The following is a 22,321-nucleotide window of genomic DNA, read 5'->3' on the forward strand; positions in this document are numbered from 1 at the left end:
TGTTTTCATGCTGCCATTCCAAAGTTAGCATTAACCGTTTGGTTATAATGCACTTAAGAGTATATGGTCTGGCCGCATCACAAACAACCACGGAATAAAGGTCCTAAAAGCTGCAGAGGGGCTCTGCTCGTGCATGGGCACCATCTCACATGAAACCCAGCACCCAGTCTTCAGGATTGTTAAGGTCTGCCATAGGGGTGACTGATAGGTTTACATGTGCAGTGATATGAAGAGATATAGTGAACCTGTATCTCAGTAAGGGGTGCATGCAGCACCTTACCCAGGCTGCAGTAGCAGACCTGTGGTATCATCTTGGAAGGCTTCCCAGGGGTGGCATAATACATGTTGCAGCCCCTGGTAGGCCTCTGGGGTACCTATGCCCGGGATACATAGTATAACATATACCAGGGACTTATAAGGGTACCCCAGAATTCAATCTGCAGTGTACCTAAAGTACTGGTCATCAATTTAGAGAGGAAGAAGCTAGGCTGGGGTCCTGGTTAGCAGGGCCCCAGCCAGACTAAAGTCGAAAAACAGTGAAACATCAGTAAAAAGTGGTGGTAACTATAAGAAACAGATCCTACTCTCCTACACACCCAACAAAGGGGTGTGATGGCCCTTCCTACACTGCCCCCCTACCTTCAGTGTGTGTGATCAAAAGCCAGAACAGTCAGGCTCTGTGGCAGTGGCACAAGTCACAGTTATTGTCCATCATTCACAACATGCTCTAGGGCCTGCTCTCAATTCAGCCGCAACTGTAGTTACTGAAGATATATGGAATAACTTGCCTGCTGCAACAAATGCATCCAGTTTATTTGGCTTTTCCATGTACTTTCATAAGTTGTGGTTTGGAAAGCAGAAGACCGGTTCTCAAATCTGTCACTTCTTTTGCAATTGGTTCACTCAGAACACAAATTATGCCATAAAATTTTAATTATCCACATTTCTTCTCAGGAACAAAATGCCCTTTCCACCACCCTCCATGGTGTTTTTTGAACTCCGCCTCTACCCTCACCCCCTGTGATCCAAATGTTTCTCAGAATGAGGTCCATGCAACATATGAGCCAGTTTGTGAGACGTGTAATGGTTGCTGGACCTAGAACTTCAAACCATCACAACATTACAGAGTTTACGAGTGGTTTGTGAAGAATGAGGTGGTCAACAGATGCCAACATGACTCAGACAACCAGATTCGATTCTTTAAGTTAAAATTCCAATAAAAAATTATACACAAATTTTGTAATTTTTATTTTTTCAAATACTTCTAAATGGATTCCAACACATCGAAATGGGTACCTAAGACAAAGAAGCAGTTGCCTTCATGCCACACTTTTTAGGATTGCCCAGTAGTTTGATATATGTGGTAACTTCTCTTAGAATTTTGAGCTGTGGAGATTTTATCACACCAAGGAAAAATTGGATGCTAAAATCCTCATTCCCCAGATGAATCAGCTAGTCAAACCTGCCAAAAGTTACTGGTTGTAATCCACATGGTAAATATCAGTACAAGCTAATTTTGGTGCAGTGAGCACTAAATTCAGGCACTAAAATTCTCCCCACATTTTGTAGGCAAAACTTGTAATAGGTGGTAATCAGCACACCTGATAAAATTTGAACACCTGAGTGTTGGATTTTAGGTGGGCGATAATCATCACAGTCGATAGGACGCTTGTAGTGGGGCCTTTGGTGTAATTCTCTCTAGTGGGATTTTCAATGTTAGATGCTAATTTTGCCTAGCTCACTGTGCCACTGAATTCAAGCCAGCCTGGCTGATGAGGGGTGAAACCCCGAAACCCCAATACCGGTCCTAGGATGCTTGTTTCCGGTCCACGGAGGACCTGGCTTGGCAGCTCTGTCTGGACTGCTCCCATGAGGCACAGGGTCAAGACTGATTTTCATATGGCCAGTTCTACACTGGGGTTGCATGGTGAGCAAGAAAATGATTGATTTAACCAAGATTTCTTGACTGGGGGTGAATATTTGATTTGTTCTGCATTCCGTCCATCAACTGTGTGTCTTTTGGTTTCGAGCTCAACAATATTTTCTTCCTTAACCGACCTATAAACATTTTTAAAGGAGCAATTTAATGTGCATTTCTACATGGTGGATTGCATTATAAAGTCGGGAAATTTACTAAAATTTTAAACAGTGCAGCACAACAACCAAAGTAGCTGTGCTGCATTGCGTCACAGAGAGAATGAAAAACAGCACCATAGCTATTAAGATATGGAGTGAGTTCTCTTCTCCACTGCTGGCACACTTTAGGCTGCCATGCGCCAACACACACACTTTTGCAGCATAGGGAGTGGGTGGGTGCCTTCTTTCAAGAACATATTTTGTCCTTGAAGGGAAGCCTTCCAATATAAAAACTATACTTTAAAACATTTTGACTTTGTTCTGTGTGCTTTATAATGCAGCACACATGCAGAGTTTGAAAAGTGTGGAGAAGTTAAAACGTTTCTCTGCCTTTATGCCTACCTTGATGAGGATTAGGTTTTGGCGCATATCTCCCTCTACAATTTCTTAATAGATAGGGATTTACGTCAAAACCCAAGGATGGTTTCTTGGGAACGCCTATGTACCAACCTTGGAATGCTCCCTTAAGAGAAAATAGAAAAAAGTAGCCTAGCGTTACTTTGCATTACTTTGACCAACTTTCCAATGTAGAACCTGATTTATTTTGGAAAATACATACCTCGACAGCATTTTGCACAGGGCTAGTCTTACAAAAGTTTGTAACGTAAACCCGGTGCATAGTGTTAGAAAATCGCAACAGTAGTTTGCGCTGTCTAACAAAAGCAGAAAGTCAATTGCACCAACTCACTAACCAACAACTAGATTTTACATAGGTCGGTCAGTGAAAATGTAGGTGCAAGCAAGTGTGCAAAATTACTCCACCTGGATAGCAATTAGGGTATTTCGGATATTAATTGTTAAGGGGCATGCAATTTGCATTGCTCGCCCTAAACTAAAACTTCCTGTCATTGTTCGAAAGCCATCTAAGGTGCAGGAAACAAGAAAGAAACTAACAGCCTTAAAACTGCCAGGACAGAGTCATCATTATATGGATCGAACATTGCTAGAAAAGTTCTTGCAGTAGGTGTGGCCTTAACACAATCATTATTCTAAATCTTAAAAAGCGCCTCGGCGGCTGACATCTTTTTTTGCCGTTGATACATAATAATGGTTTCTCCGCAGGCAAATGGCGACTTAGTGGGTTTATATATCCGCGGACTTAGTTTGCAGTCCTAAAGAGCCCAAGTGGCTCAACCAAGTGCGATTGCACCGCCTCATATTGCTGAAAAAGAGATCCCATTTCATTCTGTTGACTTTGAAGTCTGAAAGTCGTCCCTTCGTCAGATTGCACTCTTTAGTCGTTTGAATATTTTTCAAGATCTGACTGAAATTAGATCCGGTCTTTTAGAAATTGTGTGCGGATTAGCACGCTCCAGCGACTTTCACGATAAGGAGCTTGGTTTTACTGTGGTGTAATGCTGTTCTCCATTTATGTGCCACACAGGCTGTTTGGGTACAATAGGAAATCCGGATAAGTTTAGAAGACAATCTTTAAAAATCACAGTTAACTATCAAATGTTCGTGTTTCTAGTAAATGAACAAAGACCTCTGCTCAGCCACGTTTTTGTGATTTTGTTCTTAATTCAATCTAAAAATTACACTGAGCCATTTATATCTTTAAAAAACACCTTGCCCAAAACAAGCTAGAAGACCTTTTCGACTAAGTCTCCATTAACCACACTTCACCCTATTCAGAGACATTTCTGCACATGTAAGGGCAAATTTTCAAATGTTTTCACATAGGTCATTAACCAAAGTTGCTGTGCTCAGTAATGTAACATTAGCCCCCGCAGCTACCGCAGTGTGGGGGAGGGGCCTGAGCTCCAGAGCGATCCCTCCAGCACTGCGCATAGGCCTCTAAGAACTACATCATTGCTGGAGTTGCATCACTTTGATTGACACACTCCAGCGTTGCGTCATTTTTGCGCCTGTAGATACGTCAGAAATACTGACGTATCTGTAACTCCTTGAGACATGTTGCGTCATACTGTAAATATGACGCATCATTGGTGTTGCAAGGAGGGTGCAATAAAAAGTGACGCATCGCTGTTTTATTGCAGCGATGCGTCACTTTTCATAAATCAGGCCCTAAACTTCTAAGGTGAATACTAGAATACTTTTTTACAGTGGCTCTTCTTTCTTTCAAAAGTAGTTATTAGAATGCAAATAGTCAACTGTTTTAATCAAAAAAATATTTAGTAGTACATACTTCTTCGTGGAGGTTGACAACAAGTCGCGCTGTGTTCTCGGTTGCCTTTTTTTCGCTACATTACCTTTGATAGAATCAAGACCGCTTCGAGTTGTTGTATTAACAATGATTCTTTTGAACGCTCTCATGGTCTTACATATATGTTAAGGAGATACATCATGGTCTTATTAGGGAACTTTAATTTTAACCCCAAAATAGCTTTTGAATCAGGGGGCACAATTTCTATAGTTACATTTATATGAATTTTTATCCAGATTAAAAGCCCACCTGACGGTCTCCATCTTTTTGACTGGAGGGCTTCTATACTGAATATTCTGTATTCCACTTTGTGTAGTGGCTCTCTCACCCATGTCACCTGGAAGAGGCATAAATCAAAATTATCAATATAAACCTGCCAATCTGGCTCGATACGTTTTTGTGAAAGCCCCGCTATATTCCAGGAGACCATCTTCACACATTCTGAGGTTAGGTATAAAGGGGTGTTAGGAGTTTGATCAAGCATAGTTAAGCAGCCTAGCCCCTCTGGCTCAAAAACATTGAATGCCTCGCTTCCTAACTAGACCCTTTTCTGTAAATCGGCGTCCTGCGTAGCTTGAGTACCAGGCTCTAAAGCGCAGTAATTCCTGGCAGTTAAACTGGTTGAGCCCCCTGCTCATTCAGTCGATCTATGGCTTCTAAATTGTTTAGTTCCTCCGTAGCTTGTGTACCAGCGTTGCATCTATCTGTGCAGGATTTATCCTGTCTGATGCTAATTTTAGAATTGAAAAAAGAGTGTGTTTGCAAATTCATGGCTATCAAATTATCTGCAATAGATTTTGAGTGGAGGGTTAATTTTATTTCATCCATGTTCCCCTTTTCTTGCTGGATTCGTTCAGCATTTTTTATGTCGGATCTTATTATGGAAAGGCACTGTCGTTTGGCTCTAAACCAATGTATCACTTTATTTGTGAGTGAATCCTCATCTTCTCTAGTTCCCTGTTTTAATCAGGGGACGTTTGTCAAAAAGAGATTATAAATATTCGGCTTCCCCTTATTCAAATGATAAGATAATAAGTGGGATTCCTGCGGATGATGGTAGCCCCTAAGCTCCCACCCAGCTCTTTGGTTGGCCGAAACTCTCCATGTCTAGATGGAACAGGCCTATATGCAAGGTGGGCATCTGAAAGTGTTCTTTTATGCATTATGTGATTTCTAAAAGGGGACATTCCAGAATTGTCCTGAGTATTAGTCACATAGTTCACAGGCCTAGGTGGATTATGAATTGCAGCAGCCACATGTTTACTCTGGACTACATACTTCACTTAAAGGGTGCTTGGGTGCCACTCTATGTGGTATTTTGGTTTTTCCATTATCTACCTGGCTATGGTGAAAATTCCTCTTTGGGGTTTCCCTTTTGCCCGATATTGTGCTCTCGTCTATTGTGGTTGTGGATAACTGCATTGTTAGGACCACAATCATCTTTTTAAGTGCCAGGACCTCGTCTTGTAATGCATTTAGTCTTAATTGAAGTTCTGACACAAGTGCGTGAGTATCTATTGGTTTTGTTTGGCTCTCCGCCTCCCTCCTAATAACTGGTGATCGTGTGTTACATTCAATATCTTTTGTTTGTTCTCCCTGTACTTCGTCTGCGATGTCTGCTAGAAAGGAGTATCTATTGGAGCAGTCTATGTTTATAATCTCCCTATTACTAAAATTCTCTTTGTTTTTGTCTGGGATATCCAGCCTAGGGGAAACTGTTCTAGAATGGCTGGGAGTCACCTTTTTTGGGTGCCCATTTGTATTTTATATAGTATTTTCATCAGAAACAACCAAACAACTATGTCAAAGGACGGCCCTCACTGCGAGAGAAGGGCCATTGATTGGGTTGGTGGCTAGGTTAATTCCATCATGCTCACTGTTAATCTAGTTTTATACCCTGTTTGTTGATTTCAAACAAAACCCACTTGATGTTTAGATATCAGTCTTGGCAATAAGATGTGAAGTTTTGCCACTAAGATATAAGTAAATAATTTGCCATTGAAGTTTAGCACAGCAATGTGGTAACATGTTCTTTATTTGTTTTAAGCAACAGGGAGTGGTGGGAGACAAAGCATAGTATCAGACACAGCCATGATTGTCAGAAAGTGGTGAAAGACGTTTGAAAGTTGCTCTTCTAAAGTAGATGTGTAGGGTTTATGGAGTGAGGCTGTGAAGCTACCTGGGCCTGTGTCTTTGACGACTATTTCATGTTCAATGCACAATCTCATAATTGCTAGGGTGGCCGACCTTGTAGCTGGGGAACCAGGTTCGAGTCTGGAAGGATGCTCAAACATCCTGTGATTCTGGGCAAATCACTTAACGTACCCGTGCCTAAAAATGAATGTGTCCATCTGAATTGCATCTGGTGCTCATCTACAGCACTCTGATACCTTCAGATTGAGTTTGTGCTGCATAAAAGTGCAAAAAGAAAAAAACATTTCTTTAATGTTCTAGTTGTGTAGAGCTATTTCTCTTTGACCCCTAGATTGGAGTTAACAATTCTGGCCATCAAATCTCTTGTGATCCGTGTTAGACCTGCCATCTTTTGATGTGGTTTACCCTGACTTTTTGCTTCCGGAACTCCTGCTTTTGACTTTGTTTTTTCTGGCTTTAGACCTTTGTGCTCGTTACCACTGCTGACCAGGGCTAAAGTGCACGAGCTCTTACCAAAAATATGATGACAATTGGTTAATCCACGATTGGTATATTTGGTTCAATTATAAGTTCTTAGTAAAGCGGTATACCATGTACCCAGGGCCTGCAAACCAAATGCTGCTAGTGGGCCTACAGCACTGATTGTGCGATTCGCAGAAGCAGCCTTTCAAACCTGACTCAGGCCTGCCACTGCAGGGCCTATGGGCACAGTTTACTGCCACCTCAACTTGGCATTTGCAAGTACGTGCCAAGCCTTAAACTTCCCTTTTATTACACATCAGTCACCCCTAAGGCAGGCCCTAGGTAGCCCTAAGGTCAGGGTGCTGTGTAAGTAAAAGGTAGTCACAACCAGCCAAGTTCATTCTCCCCACTGTGAGGCCTGCTCCTCTCATAGGTTAACATTAGGAATTCATTAAATACTTTTTTACTTGTAATTCCTTATTGCAGAGGAGTAGCTGCTTTATGTTTTATATTATTGGATTGGTAATTACAAATCCTCTTTAGCAGTAAAGTTGGAACTGATATTACAAATCTAGAAATGCCACTTTTAGATGGTGGACATTTCTCTGATCTTAGCTCTCTTGTGTGCCTTACAGCCTGTCTCGAATATATGCCTGGGGTGGGGTGACAGATACACTTTGTGCATCCTCTCTAGAGAGCCACATGCACAGGATACTCAGCTGCATCTACATTGAACTGCATACTGATGGGTCTTCCTGGGCAAGTGGGAGGGCAGGAGCTGACACATATACCTGATTAGGTAATGGCCTGTCCTCACACAAAACTCTGATTTGACCCACACAGATAAACTGACAGACAGAGCAGGGCTGAAAGGAGACTTGTGCACAACATAGAATTTGGTTTGTAGGTACCTCCACTTCAAGGACACATTTGGTTATAAGTATTGGGTCTATGACCCCCTCTCACTAGTTTACTTTGGGGTCCTAAGCAGACTCTATCAAGAAGAGGAGCTGTGCCACAAGAGGGACTTCCAGTTTGCTAACTAATTTGCTGTGTTGGCCTGTGTCTGCTGAATGCTGCACTACAGGACTGACTGCCATTTTGCTACCTGCTCTGCTGTTATGGCCTGCTGCCTGCTGTCTCTGAAATGGGCGATGAAAAGGACTGGAACTGTTCTCTTCAACCTTTTGAAACCTAAGTAACTCTAAAGGCTTGTTAGCTTACCACATGTTCAGGAAATCCAAGGGCCATCAAAGATTTAATTCACACAGACAACCACTGCTAGGCATTACTAATTCAGAGTCTGACTCTGCCTCACTCACCCTCAACCAGTCCTGGGCTTTTGAAGAGTGTCAGCAGCCACTTTTGGACATCCACACGCATCAGTGAGGTGCACCAATAAAAAAATGCTGTGACTGCCTGCTTGAGCGCAGATAATTGTGTTTGTTGACTTTGCTGAAGCTGCAGCGACCAAAGGCATTCCAACGCAACCCGGGGCACTCTGCACGCATTACGGAAAGACGTGTGTTGCTCTCCATGATTCCAATCACTTTATCGTATTCAGCAAGGGGAGACTCCAGCAACGCTGGTCCAGATACCGAGGCTGACAGTACCACTGCAATCCCTCGAGAAAGGTACTGTGCATTCCAGGACTTACAAAGTCCCTGTGCTCTTGCGGGCAGCCCCGAACGGAGCGAGTAAATCAGTCTTACACAAACTTGACAATTCATTTTAAAAGTAATAACTTTGGAAGCTTGCTTCACACTGACATGGAGAGAAAGTCTGTTCCTGATCCACAGCGTGGATCAGTCATTTCTCCAGTGTAATCATAAAGAATCTACTGAAAGCCAAAGGGCTCTTTCAACATTGTACATTTTTTAAGTATTCATAACCTGAGATACTTTAGTTGTATTCTTATAATTTTTTATATTGTTTTGAAGAGTAAAAGATATTCTATTTTCAAAACAGTGGCATTTTCACTGTGTTACTTTATTCACGTATGCACAACTGCTTTACACATTGCCTCTTATGTTAAGCCTGAGGGCTCCGTGGCAAGCTACCAGAGGGTGACCACTGGCTGATTTAAGTGTGTGACTGACTTACCCCAATAGAACTACGATCCCTACTTGGGCAGGGTGCATACCTCTGCCAACTAGAGATCCAATTTCTAACAATCAGGAAAAAATCAATCTACCAGTTTGATTTCTGCACACTTGAATAAAATGTGAAGTCTTTGTCACTTCATGCTGTGGTCTCAAGGTGTCTAGGAAATTTAAGTCCTCGATTCAATGAATGAGGGAAGGCGGTGTATCGCTAGTAGGTTGTCTGAGTGGAGACCTGTCTACAGCTGTACTCAACAGTACAGGTGCGCTAATTCTAGTTCGAATGAAAGTGGGGAGTCAAGTGGTAGAACTATGAGGGAGGAAGGGTAATTCAAATGAGTTTTGTTATATAAAAAAATGCAATGGTGAGTACGAATGTTTCTTAATTGGCTCGACAGTGTCGTGGTCAAGGTATTGGGATTTCTGAGCACTCTTGCTATTCTGTGGATTAAACAAATAGAGAGCGATTTGTTTCATGTATTTACAAATGCGCATATTTCTCAGTCGACACGTCAGAAAATCGAATTCGTACTCACCATTGCATTTTTTTATATAATAACAAAACTCGTAGTTCTACCACTTGACTGGCTACTTTCATTCGAACTAGAATTAGCACACCTACTTTCACCAGAATTCCCCTAAAGTAGCACTAACAACAATTAAGAAAATTTGAATACTGCTACAGCAACTTTATGAATTATAGGACAAATTAGTCACTACATTAAAAACATAGGGTATATAACAATAACCATTGCAACATTCATTTTAATTTTGATTTCAGTTTCAGATACGACAGATCTGACTACAAATAACACAGAAGTGGCGACTCAACCACTCCTATTAGGAGGCACAATGAGCTCCTAAACACACCTGGTCCTGACGAAAGCCTCAAGAAAACGCAAAAAGGTTGAAACATGTTGACCTATTAGTGCGGTAGACTAGTAACTAGGTCTACACACGTACAACACTCTTCCTTTTAATTTTCCACATTACCCTCTTTTCCTTTTTTTGCACTAGAGTGATGTAGGGAATTTTAACCTTCACTACACATGAGCACATGCACGTCCCTCTTTTTTGATATCTGGACACTACTGGCAAATCAGTTGGTCTACCTCCAGGCGGATGACAGCATATATACAATAACAAAACCCTATAATGATGCTGTGACAGTACTAAGGCGGAGAATCAAGATATACTGCCCCGTGTACTTATATGAGTTTTTTTTTATAAGGTTACGTAACGATAAAGACCCTGATTTCACAGGACAAGTGATCCATTCTCCCCCTCCTTGATTTTATGTTCTAATGTTGCACACACATTTGTTGTCCTGTATTGTTAGGGGTACCGATGGTGCATTGAGTCTAGCAGGGACACAGGCCAACATATCCTGAGGGTGTGCATGGAATCAGTCTTGCACAATCCTGTTATGTTGTATGACAAAGGCACAGTTTTACTGCGGGAGGTACAAGCCATACAACATCTTACCACAAAGCAAAGAAATGCCATCCACCCCACTCGTGAAACCTACTGAAATATTCCTTAAAAAAACATGAAATAAAAATTTAAATCATGTGCTGCCATAGGAATGAGGCTCATCCTTTTTCTGATCTTGTTCGCCCACAATGACCCTTGCTCCACTATTGTTTCAATGACCATGATCCTTTTAATGAAAGAAGTGCATTCTTCCTGCTGAAACGCCGAGTTCAATCTGCACGTATGGTCAAGGTGGGTGATGTTGTCATTGGATGCATAGGCAACTAAGTGAAAAGGGTATGCACTTATGCCTCCAAATTTTTATTGGCTACATCCTTGCTAATTTCTCTGAAGTGGATGTTGTTTGGCCTTGAACGATTTTCCATGTCGTCCAGTTTATCTTGCAGTTCTTGATGTTGTTCATCTTTTTCAGTTGCATGTTCATCTTTTTTTATGTGCATATTCAACCACAGTATTTTCTTTTTGATAAAGCCATGACTCTGTTTTTTATGGAGAGAGGTCTAACTCTGATGCAGTGAAGTCATGTATTTCCTAAATTCTTGCAGGTGTATTTTAATGTCCTCTTTAGTAGCAGGGGCTTGGAGATCTACACCCTCAGCCAGTTTAGATTGATAAGACTCTGTGGAATCCACATCAGCCTGGGACTGAAGGGCATACAATCACTAAGAGGGTAGCATGTCTTTTATTGATGCTGTCTTAGGTGTCCTAGCCTTTTTCACTGCCATTGTTGTATATCTTTTATGTAGCATGAAAAGCTTTTGTGATCAGATAAATTAGAGAAGAAGGAGTTGATGAGCAGTTTGCATTGGGCTGCATTTCTCTGTGGACACCTGTCACCCCTCAAGTTGTGGGTGCAGTCTCTTATATTTCTGGAAGAATGGGTATTATCAGGGAGCAGTCATGCAATGAGGTCTACTTATGTGCCAAGAATACATGCACATATTCATTCTCATGCTCAAATGGTATATGAAATACAGTAAGTCCTCCCTTTGCCATAATGATGTCATGAATATTGTCCATGGATCCTCTTTCATGCCATAACTACTGGCTACAACCAGTGGAATACACATCTCATGAGTGCTTAAGTGTCTCACATTAGAGATGTCTTTGTCGTTACCTTCCCTCTTCCATCCAATGAGGTTTTATGAAGTAGTGTTGGTATTCCATCATGGGAGGCAGCTTCCTCGTTTTGAATGCTGTAGTGCGACCCGATAGCACAGTGCACACCTTCCAGCTTCGTACATTGCTGTGACAGCATTCTTGATCAGGTTGGGTTCTCCCAGAACTCCGTTCTCTATTACCCAGAGAGACATGTTGGATGCAGCCTCTGGAGTCCACTGGCCCTCACCCCACACCGTGAGTCACCTCAATGGAGAGGGTCAACTTTTAGGCAGAGGCAGCAGTGAGGTTCTGAGAGGGCCTCAGTGCACTGTGGAGCCTAGAGAGGATGGTCCCTTATCGTGGTCACGCACACCGTTAAGTATTTTTTATAATATTTTTACTTTTTTTTAATTGATACATTTTTATGAATATAAAAGACTATATATATTTTTCATTGTTTTAATGATTAAAAAATAAAAAATAAAAAAGTTTTTATTCTCAATTTTTTTCCTAGGACTGTAAGTCTTTCTAATGTTTATGTAGCAGCCATTTCATATTCTGCTTTCTATGGGCCTTATTGATGAGGACATTAAACCGCTTTTGCATCACTTTTTGTGACCCTGCGGTGGCATAAAAAATATGCCACACTCCACCATATTTATAAACCAAATCCCTGTGCTACATTATACCTGTCACAGGAATAACGTATGCAGGGTGGGTGTTCCATCACAGCAAAGCCACGTAGAAGTGACGCAGTGAAATCTCATAGATTTCACTGCGTCACTTCTAGGGCGTCACTACATCAAATTCTTATGCCTCAGAGAAGCAGACGTAAGAGGTGATGCAGGGCTTGTCACATTGGGCTTGCCCAATATGAAATGACACATTGGTGGAGTTGCATCTGTTTTCAGCCATGCCCCAGCAATGCACCACTATTGTGCTTACAGATCTGTCAAGAATACTAACGTATCTGTAAATCCGTGTGACATGGAGCATCACACAGTAAATAAGGCGCATCCACGGTGTCGCAAGAAGAGAGCATTGAAAGTGTGGAATTGCTGTTTTCACACAGCGACGCAACAATTTTCATAAATAAGGTGTAATATTTTTTAGTCTATCTACCTCATTTTTGATTGTTTGAGCTTTGATATGGTAGCGGATCAGGTAGGACTAATTTTAAGCTCTTTTTTGGGGGGGTTAGTAACTGGGAAGATGTGTTTAGGTTTAACTAATTTAATGTAGGCTAGTGTTTTCTGTTCGTTTTGTATTAAATGTTAGGTTGTCATTTTAGTTGTGGTACTTTCGAATGATGGACCATATTGCATAGTATGCTTTAATATAATATTCTTTGAAATCCATTATAATTAAGTGTTTTTAGAGCTGCTATTATTTGATTTGTGATGTTTATGGGGTTATTTGTTTTGTGTGTGTGGGTATCTTGTGTGTTTCGTTTAGGACCTTGATTTATTTCTTTTTTGGATACTTGTCATTTTCAAGGAAATTAGTTTGGCTTTAGATAAATAAATATTATTTTTAAATTTCTTTATTTTTCTGTTTTCCTGGAGTGTCAATGTATTGGGTGGTTCCTTTGGATTATTATTTTTGCATTCAATATTTTATTTTATTGTTTGCATTATTTTGATTTTTGTTTTTCAATTTTTGTGGATTATTATTTTATGATTATTTTGAGTACATGGGTTTAAGCTACAAAAATGTAAGATATGTTTTTGTTTTTATCATTTTAAGTTCTTTACGTTATGTTTTTTAATGTGTTATTTATTGTATTTATATTTTGGTTCCTTGCATAAAGTGTTGAGATTTTAAAAGTTGTTATTTGTGTGGTTTACGGGTTTAGTTATTAATTTATTCATATTTATTTAGGTAATTTTATCTTTTCAGTCTCACTAAATTTTGTTTAACGTTAAGTATATATTTTCAACTGATTAGTAAACATTACTTCAATAATATTTACACATCTTTAGGTTGTTTTTTATAGTTAGTATGTTACCGTGGATTTTGTAGAGTGATGATCTTGTGATGGAGACTAGCTGTATTAGGCTTTGATTGTTAGCAAATAGTTAGATTTGTACATTTCTTTGGTTTAATTTGGTTTGATATTTGAGGTATTAGTTGTGTTGTAAATTGTTATGTTCTGAGTTGTTGGTAGCTTTGTTCTGTTATTAATATTTGCAGGAATTGGTAGAGTGTAGGGTGGTTCACATGATCCTTAGAAGGAACTGTCTCACCCTTCTACTGCATTGTTTGTTTTTGCTTGTTGTTCCATGGTCCTGTCATATACATTCCACCATTGGATATGATACTTTGGTTGGCTTCTGTGACCAGAACGGTGCAGTCTGTCAACCCATGTATCTTCAAAATAGTCCATTAGGGGACTTATTTTGTCTTTGAATCTTTGGTAGTAGGGGGATTCTATTAGTAGGTGCTCCTGCTTCTTTTGGCATATGCAAAGGCAATTCATTTTTTTGCTTCATGACCACATTATGTGTTTGTTGAGTATATGGCAACTAGTTCTGATTTTTGTAGGTGTCTCCATGCACTTTGACTAAAATGGTAATAAGACCCCTGTATAGCTCTATTTTTAGTGCCTTTTTAAAATGGCAGAATTCATTGGTTGATCAAAGTCAAAGATGGTTTGGCTCAGGCTATTTCCCTTGAGATCTTCTTATCGATTTCTGACTTTGATTTCTGTAACGTTTGAGGGTGATTGTGCTATTTAACATTTCCAACAATTTGTTTAGTTGTAGCCCTCATATAACATGCATTGGAATAATACTTTGTACATTCTGGTGCATTTTTTCACTGCTTGCACTTTCATGGTTGTAAGTATATCCCATGTACGTTACTAAAATGTTATATAGCATTGTTATTTAAACATGCATTGCATGATTTTTTTACTATTTTACCTACGGTTAGAGCTGTATTTTGTTGAGGTTTTATCTTTTTGTCAGGAAATTATGGTTCAGGTGCTTGATTCTTTATCTATAAATTATTTATATATTGTTTAATGGTTCATTTTTATTTCAGTTTAATTTTTAAACTATAGAGCTCTTTTATAAAATAAGTAATGTTTACTTACTTTTTCAGTTATTTTTGTGGAGCTTGTCATTTCAGAATGAAGATGTTTGTATTTTCTTTTTGTTGTTATTTTTGGTTTGAGTTTGTTAATTGTTAGCTATGTTAAGAAAATATAAATTGAAAAGTGCATATTACGTAGTTTGTTTAAATCAGAATCAGAAAATATAAATTGAAAAGTGCATATTACGTAGTTTGTTTAAATCAGAATTTTGACATTAGGTATTATTTGGGTATAAATACTGTATTTTATTTCACTTACATTTGAAAAATCTTTTTCTTTTCTTTGGAGATGTGTTTTTTTCATTACTTCTCTGTCAGTAGTCTGGCAGATCATCGCTTTCTTTATATTTTTGGTTTGCGTTGTAATTTCTTGCACATATTTGTGCACTTTTTATAGTCCATTTTTAATTAGTACTGTTTTTGTATTGGTTAATTTGTTGTAAGTTTAATTTCATCACCTATTTTGTTTGGTCTTTAAAGTATTTTTATGTTTATGTCCTTATTTGGTGGTGGCTAATTAGTGTTAATGATATACATACATATGTATACATAACTATCTCTCTATATATACACACATGTATATATAGATACAAACCACAGAGTCCTCACCACTCCCAGCTCTACGCAAGTAGTGCGCAAGCAGGCGTGAACACCTGACGAAATTCCAAAAACACTTTTCTACCTCCAGAAAGAGAAAGCGTGCTCCAAAATTGCTGCATACAACAGTTTATTCTGGCAACTCGTGAAAATCTATCCTGAACACCCAGCGTGTTTCTGTGGATAACTGCCTTGTTCACAGGTGACAAACTGCTTCTGTAGGACGTTGTCACAGGCAGCCAAATCCCCACCCCCTTGCACTCAGGCAGGCTCACTGACTTTGTCAAAGCGTCACAACATCAAAATATAAAAAGTGGGGCCTATTGGCTCTATCAAGGGGTGAGTATATTATTATATATAAAGAAGATCCATCATCTTTCTCAAAAACTACTAATAATTGTTATTAAATGTATATTTCTGTAATGCACACAATGCAATGTTTATTATTAATGATTAATGTAAAATTGTTTATTAAAGTTTTAATAAAAATATCAACATGTCCCTGAGTTTTTCTTTTTACATTTTTCAGCCCACAAAATGCAATACTAAAATAAACCATGAGAGGGCCTTGCACTCCAGCTGAAGAGCGTAAGGCTCCAGCTAGAAGTGCTTTAATAAAATATTGTAAGCTTTCCCGGGGTCAATGATTAATGACTGTTTTTTTTTAATGGTACCGGGGGGGGGCTGCTTCACTTCCTGCAGCTCCCCCCACCCACAACATTAAGAGAATGCTTTACGATGCCCCTGCCTCTTCTAGGAGCACAAAAAAAACTAAACATATTGTAAATTAAATTGCCCTAGAGAATTATGGGGTGCTCCTTCCTAGGAGCAGTGAATAATAAAATTGTAGCTCATGCGGCTCAATTATTATTAATTTCAACATTTTTTAATATGGGTGTCCTAGTGCCCACTTAAGACAACCATATTTCATTTTCATATAAGGTGAGGGGGCATGTGGCCCCACTCCTGTAACCTTTGCAGGCCCTGGAGATCACATCCCCAGGACTCTATTTCATTATTAAGGGTGGGGGGTTGCGGCCCCTCTCCCTAAGCCTTTGCAGAACCCGGGGGCCCATTCCCAGGGGCTGTATATTTTTTTAATGGGAGGGAGAAGCATGTCCCCCACCAGATCCACTATGAGCCCCGGGGACCCCATCCTGCTGGGCCATATTTTCTTATCAAGGGGCAGGGGCAAGTGACTCCCCCTCACCTATCCTATTAAGGTTCTGGGGACCCCATCCACCGTGGCCTGTTTTTTAATTAAGGGATAGGAGCGCTTGCCGCCACTTCCTGAGCCACTGTAGGCCCCAGCGACCCCACATCTGGGGCCTTTTTAAATTAGGAGGAGAGGCACAGGCCCCACTTCCTGAGCATTTATGACCCAGAGACACCTTTGTCTCAGGTGAGTCCTCCGGTGGCCACCCAGGACACCCACAAAACACTATGGGGCCGATTAGGATGGTGGGCAGACTTACGTCCGCCCACCATCCTAGCGGTGCTGGGACCGTCTGCCAGTGGTGCGGCAGTCCAGCACTGGCAATTAGGATTTCACCGCCATGGTGGCAGTGGCATCCCGCATACCTTGCATTGTGGCAGACGGTGCTGGAAGCAGCACCCGCCACAATGCAATATATGCACGTCGTTCATTTGCATGCACAACGTGGCAGGCATGCATGCAAATGCAGGGGAGTACCATAGGTACCCCCCATGTGCACCCCCCACCCTCCAACACCCTGGGAGCACCCAACATGCCCCCAAAGAAAAAACCACATGCCTTTCCATGGTGGAGTCTCCACAATGGAAAGGCATTTCTCCGCCATCATAGTAATATGGATACACCATATTGCTGTGCTTTTCCGCCCGGTAGGCAATCGGGTGGATTGCCTACCAGAGGAAAGCCGGCGGACGGTCTTCCCGTCCACCGGGGTCCCTCCTGCCATCATAACGTGGCGGGGGAAAAGCCATTGGGGGTGGTGACTTTTTGGCAGGTGGATTGCCATCGCCATACGGGCAGTGGCGATCCGCCCGCTATACTAATCACCCCCTATGTTGGGGGCAGTGGGGGAGTACCAGGGCCCTCGTGGCCCTGGCAGCTTCCTGCGTGCATCCATCCTGGGTGCTGTTTTTCACTGAACAGATTCCCTGCCCACAAGATCATGGGCAGGGAAACAAAAGCCTGCTCGCACCCGGTGGGAGCATTTTTAAAGCTCACGCCGGGTGGGAGCAGACCTGTCTTCCCTGTTTGCACTCCTACAGGCAGGGAAACTACTCTGTCTTGCACCGTCCACAGGGGATGGAGTCCCCAACACCTTTACAGGCTTATGGAGAGGGCAGAGTATACCTGACCCTTTTCTTTACAAATTAGCCCCTCACCTTTACTTTTAAGTAACGGCCAGGGGAATGGTGAAGTGCAGGCCTTTACAGGCTCAGGGAGGGGGGAACGCATGCTCTCTCCCCATAATAAAAATGGTGGGCCATGGGAGATGGGATCCCCAGGTTCTAAATAGGCTTGGGAGGGGGACTCACACATGTCCCACACCCAAATAATAGACTAAATTACACCCCCCCCAGAACCTGGCCTACCCTGGGGGTTATTTCAAAGGAAAAAAAATGGTAGCCACCATTTTGGTTTTTTGCAGCTAGTACCATGGTGTTGGGGTACAAGCCCTAATTTTTATTACATTTTGTACCCAGGTGGAGGTCACTCTGGGACCTTCCCAAGGACAAGGGTGGAGAGTTATCCCTACCCTGCACACTTATATCTTTTTAAACAGCATTTTCAGGACAATGAACTACTTCCCATGTGTCCTGTAATGGCTGCCATAACATTTTATTTCATGTTGCGGCCAGCCAATCAGAGCGCTTGCTCCTGCAGGAGTCTCACTTTCGGGAAGTGAGCTGGACCAAGAGAAAAAGGCTTCATAGGCCAATCAGAACACTCTATTTTTTAAGTTGGGTATAAGGGACTCTCACAAGAGTCGCTTGAACCCAACAGTCCAGATATGCAAACATTTTTCACCCTTAATCTCTCAAAAACTACTTAACAGATTTACACTAATTCACAAAAAGCCCATTTTCTGGACCAAGATCTAGCTTCCTGCTAAATTCAGTGTCATTCCGTTCAGCAGTTTTTGCAGTAGTGCTTCTTAAAAAGTCTATGGAAACATTAATTGGATTTTTGCCTTTTGGGACCCCTCTTATTCTTGGCCCCCACATGCAAGGTCACCTTGATGTGTTCCATGAAGAAAAAAGAGAATCTTTAGGGAAATGTTTGTGAAGATCTGTCAAATGGCACCAAAGATATTAGAAACCAAAAAAGGCATTTCTTAACAAAACACAGATCATTGAACAGCTCTTCTTTAGTAGTGAAGCTGTCCACTTAAAGGTTATAACCTTTGTGAAGGAGTGGCTGGACAAGTTCCCATACATTCTTTCCTGTGACTCCTAGCGGGGGAGGGCAACCTACAGGGTTTAGCGTGGAACCATCCTTGTATACACTATCAACCTCCATGCACAGCCAGTTGGGCTCTCACACAGCATGTTTAACTTTATACCATGGCAAGCTCTTTTGCTCACAATGTGCTGCCTGAACAACAGTTGCCCTTTGTGCAGGATCAAGGACTCATCAGGCGCAATATTCTTTCCAGGAGTATAAGTCTCTGGAACCATGGAAGACAAAGTTTCCATGACAGCCTTAATTTTGAACAACCTGTCATGGTCTGGATGGTTCCAGGGAAATTAAGCTGAATTTTCATTGAAATGAAGCATATGCTGAAGTAGCAAAAACTGATCTTTGTTCATGTACGTGAGAAGATGGGTATTACACAAATGGTGCGAGTAGATCAGTGGGGCTGCCATGCTTGGTTTGTGCACTAACCCCATTTTGAGCATAAGGCCCAAAAATATTTTCAACTCCTCAAGTGAAGTGGGAGTTCACTGGTATGCTCTGGAATGAGGCCTTATAGTGCTGCCAAGCTCCCTCAGAAATTGTTCAATATGCAAATGTATTTGCTGCTCAATTTGCTCAAGGAAGTCAACATTCAAAAAGAGATGGACATAGTCAATTGCCACAAAATTGGCCTTATCGACTTTACATCCAGCATCGTCAATGAATGGTGGAAGTTAAGGCTAAACTAAATTAGGAAGCTGCCAAGAGAGTACTTGCCTGCTCCCTGAGTTGGTCTACCCTGCTACGGTCGCATCGCTGCACTGACTGTCTTTTTTGCGAAGGGACTGCAGGACTCTCATCAACATGTCCTTCAGAATCACTGGAAGACAAGTCGTCAGATGGAACTAAAACCTTCCTTTTAAAAAACGGTCCTGGTGTGGTTCTAGGACAGAGGTATGCATGGCTAAAAACCATGCATGCATCTACAATGATGCCCAAACTACGAATGCATCTTAACAATGCATTCCTTTATCACGCATACCTTTACCACACATTCCTTCACCAGACAACTTTGTGGTAAAGGCATGACTGGTAAAAGGATATGTGTGGTAAAGATCACATCCCAGACTCTCCGCCCCAAGCCCTTAAAACTACCCAACCCCGAGCCCTGATAACAACCCCAAACCCTACAAACTACTCCAACTCTAAAAACGAACACCCCCCAAACCCAAATAAAAAAACGTACCAAACAACGTCCACATCTTCCGATCCTTCCTCTTCTGGTCCCTGTCCATCCGCACATCTAGAACGTGTACTGCCTTAACCACGCATATGCGGGTTTAAGACATATGTGTGGTTAAGGCAAGCATGGTTCCGCTTGCGGGGCAATGGCACATGTGACTAAGGCAGCATTGTAAAGGCCGTTTCCCCACTATCCTACATAAAAGGTAGAAGTATTGTTCTAAATCAGTGAGTGGGTGTGTGAGATGTGTGCAACAGTACACAAACACAAAATTATTTATCTGGTTCCCTGAATCTGCAGGTTCTCAAAAAACACTAAAAAAATCCAAAACAAAACACACAGTATTACTTAACTTTGCGACATGCCCAATTCCACAGCTTATTTTGTCACGGATTATGCAAAACTTTATTGTTGGAGGAGTTGCTGTGCCTTTGCCAGTACAAAACTAATTTCCTAAAGTGAAAAATGTTGCTTCAATCTTGCACACATTTACATAGTAGCCCCTGCAACACAATAATACTGCCTAGGAACAGATTTGACATAATTTTATCACTGGTATAGCACTCAAATACAAAAATAAGCAACTTAACTTAACAAACTCAAAGATGACCTGTCAACTTTGTGCAGAGCCTTTCACTACATGCCACTAAAATGTTGCCACATGTGTAGTGTGGCTTTTAAAAAAACATTAATGTGTGTTTTTCAATGGAGGGTTGCAATAGCCCTATCAGTGGAAAACACTATTTATTTTTTAAAGCAGTCATAAAGGAGGTCACCACAGGTACTCCGGGCAAACCCCCTCCTACATCGTGTTTATATTTTTGCAGAAGTTCATGTTTTCTACTAGGAGGCCACGATCAACTTCCTGGGGAAACACACATATGCAAAAACAAATGTGGGCCCAACAGGGGGTCAGCCAATATGTCAGGAGGGCTGACGCTCTTACAATTTCACTCTTTTAAACAACTATATATTTTACTTCCCTTGGGGGCGTAATCGTGCCCTCTAGGGAAAAAAACACTGTATTTTATTGTTTTTGTATCCTCAAAGAGGTTTGGCTTCTTTATCACCATCATAATTGTTTACTTCACCTGGGGATGCAAGTGCTCCCTCAGGGGGAAAAAAACTTTTTGTTTATGAGCCCCCAAAGGGAGGTTGGTCCATTCATCACAAGGACTGACCCCCCCATTCTTTATCCATCGGGGTCTAGTGGGTTTCCTGGCTATGAATTGTGGCATAGCTGTGATCCACAGAAAGGAAACTGTATCAGATCTCATTGGAAAGTTGACACTCTCCCCTTTCCAACCAGGCCTTGCTGAAATGTGGAGAGGCCTTTTTAGACATTTTTCCTCACTGGAGCGGGAGAGAGCATTCACCTTGCTTCTTTTTCTGCTCCATTTGGGTGATCTATAATGACAGCTCACCTCATGGTGCCCTGATGTCACAGATGGGCAGGCAGGGAGTTGGAGACTGATGCAGAAGGGATTCTGCGTCTTTGCCGCCCTTTGGAAAAAAAGGAATCTTCCTGTGCACGCAGTGGAGGATAATTTTCAGCCCTCCCCAGTGTTGGCCAATGGCTGACAGATGCACAGGAGAGAGAGTGCAGGTGTCAGCCATTGGTTCATTATAACAATATTTTGCTTGCCAATATTTCTTTTTCAATATTTGTTTAGTCTTGTATGTATTTTACTTGGTCAGAAAATATTTATGACACCGGACCCCAACTGCAGAACGCACCTTATCTGTATATCCCCTAGTATTCAATAAAGAGTTGTATCATAAATGTGCATACAAAATCAACACCTGCTGTCAATGTGTGGTCTAAAATAGAACTATGTAAGCATAAACACACAGTAGGGTGGACCATCTAGCATCTATATAACAGAATCAAAAATCCAGATGAAACAAGTTTCCCATTCGTATATCAATCTTTTTTTAATTTTGTACGTCTTTTCATAAACTCTGATATATGTGACATTCAAACAGCCAACGTATTTCTTCCAACACCAATGCCTTCTTCAGGGCCGCAAATACAATATATACAAACATATTTAAACTCCACAGTGACATGGCATTTATAGCATTACAGACACAATGCCTAAACTACATATTCTACACAAAACAAAATCACATTCCCCTTTACAAAGTATACTACAATCACATCACAAAGGGAATTACATATATAAACTAAAAACAATCAAAGACACACAGGTAGAAAAACATCACATAGTGATTTGCTTATTGTTGCATATTTGTGTCTATATGTCAAAGCATACACTTGTCAACAAACAAAATGGCAAACTAGACAACCACCAAGACGATACAACATATATTTATACGTTGTACCAATAATCTCCTAAAAATACATATATGCATACACA

Source organism: Triturus cristatus, chromosome 8 (assembly GCF_964204655.1).
Source record: "Triturus cristatus chromosome 8, aTriCri1.1, whole genome shotgun sequence".
In the NCBI taxonomy this organism is placed as follows: domain Eukaryota; kingdom Metazoa; phylum Chordata; class Amphibia; order Caudata; family Salamandridae; genus Triturus; species Triturus cristatus.